This window comes from Xyrauchen texanus, chromosome 35 (genome assembly GCF_025860055.1).
Source record: "Xyrauchen texanus isolate HMW12.3.18 chromosome 35, RBS_HiC_50CHRs, whole genome shotgun sequence".
Taxonomy (NCBI): domain Eukaryota; kingdom Metazoa; phylum Chordata; class Actinopteri; order Cypriniformes; family Catostomidae; genus Xyrauchen; species Xyrauchen texanus.
Genome location: NC_068310.1, coordinates 14,550,591 through 14,552,907, shown reverse-complemented (window position 1 = coordinate 14,552,907; position 2,317 = coordinate 14,550,591).

Below are 2,317 nucleotides of genomic sequence, written 5' to 3'. Positions count from 1 at the left end.
TGACACAATCCTATCTCTGAGCTCTGCTGGCAGTTCCTTTGACTTGATGGTTTATTTTTTGCTCAGATATGCATTTTCAGCTGTTAGACCTTACATAGACAGGTGTTTGCCTTTTCAAATCATGTCCAGTTAATTATATTTGCCACAGGTGGACTCCAATCAAAGTGTAGAAACATCTTAAAGATGATTCAGAGAAATGGGATGCACCGGAGCTAAATTTCAAGTGTTATAGCAAAGGGATTGAATACTTATCTCAGTGTGATATTTCAGTTTTTTCTTTTTAATAAAGTTACTACAAATCTGTTTTTTTTTTTTTTTTGGTTGTTGTTGTAGTTGTTAGTCATTATGGGGTATGAAGTGTAGACTGATGTGAAAAAAATTATAATGTAATAATGTTTAGCAAAAATTAAGGGGTATGAATGCTTTCTGAATGCACTGTATGCTTATATATGTATTGATGTGTAGGTATGCATGCATGATTCTGTTTATAATGACATTTTTGCTGTTTTACTTTTTTTATCTAAAGCACTTTGGACTACTTTTGTATGAGATGGCTATTTATAAGTGAAAATTAATTGTAACTTGGTTTCATGAAACAAATTAAGAACAAATCCAATCTCTGTATCTTGTCACTCCTGGTTCTTCAGTCTTCTCATGATCTCACAGGTGATGCGCTGCTGTGGTCATTTGCTGAGTGAAGTACAGTACGAGTTTGTTTAAACTTTAAAGTATCTGACAATATTAACACATACTAGCAACACTGACTACTACCTTGAAATATGTACTAATATCTCAATTAGCATCTCACTTTAACGCAAGACATCTTGATGAAGACGTAAAAATACACATATAGAGTTATTTACATTCTGCATGTTGCGATATGTCCGTTACCCGTTGGCGAAACACTTAACGGGCATAATTACACTTGGGCAGATTTTACAACTTTAACGTCTCGTCGGTTTGTCCCCTTTTTAGCCTGGGCTACATAAATGAAGGGTATGAAAACAAAACTCAAAGTTACGTTAGGTCGTTACAGAAAATCACAGGGAAAATGTTTTCTTACATGATATCGCCATATTCTTTCAAGCTATAAATTCAATTAACTTACGTGTTCAAACCGCTCCCGCCTTTGTCTTCTGTGACCATATTTTTTATTTATTTATTTTTTTTTTTGTTCTCGGTTGACATCCAACAACTCAAATTCACTCAAAATAAGAATTTAGCAGATATATGTAAAATAATCCAGTGGACCATGGCGAAGTGCATGAATGTAATAATGTATGGTAAAGTTATTAATACATATATGCTTATACACACACGCACGCACGCACGCACACACACACACACACACACACACACACACACACACACACTTGTTTCACTGTAATAGTGATGACATTTCACAGACTTCCATTGATTTCATAGAAGACAAAATATATTTTATATCCCCTAACCCTCATATAAACCTGTGCATCCTAATCAGGAACTACCTGTTAAATAATTGTGTTTCTCTGTAGAACTTTTAATGCAATCACTTAATTGAAGGTGTTTGATCATAATAATTCAGGAAATACATGTAACATAACTGTGTTTCTCTGCAAACCCTTTGATGAAATCTACAGTAAATTTATTGAAACTTTATTTGAATAAGGATATTTTACTTTAATTGTATGTTTTTTTGTTTGGCAGCTGCTGCTGCCAGTCATTTGACCATTTAAAAAAAAAATAATAATTATACAGTGTGTAACCTGATGTAACCAGAATATGTATGCTATGCCTTTAAGTGGGTACGTGATGTGATAGGGCCGGCCACGGTTAAAGTCTCGCGGGTGTCAATGAAACCGTGTTTGTTCTCATTCTCCGCTCAATGAACGTAGGTGTGTGTGGTTTCTCCTATACTGGCGCGTTGGAAGAACTGCTTGTGTGTTACTGCTGTGACGGACAATTCAGTGTTTATTTCTGCATTAATGATCTGGGAATGCAGTGCACGTGCCACTCTGCGTTTGGGTTCGGTTACGCGTAAATTTGTTGTAGAACTTTTCCTGTGCTGATGACCGGTTGATCGGAGAACGCCGCTTGCGCGCAACTCTGCGGTTGGGTTCGGCAGCTGGATGATCACTTGTGTCTATACCCTGCCGAGTTACGAGGGCCAGCAGTTGCGGACGTTTGTACGGAACAGACTGCGTTACGACCCAATTTTGTCTTTCCGTGAGACTGTTATGTCTCAGTCACCCCTGTGAACATAGCGGATTGAGTATGTTTCAAGACCTCCGTTGGGTAGTGGCCATCGTTTCTTTTCCCATTGAAAATTAGATAA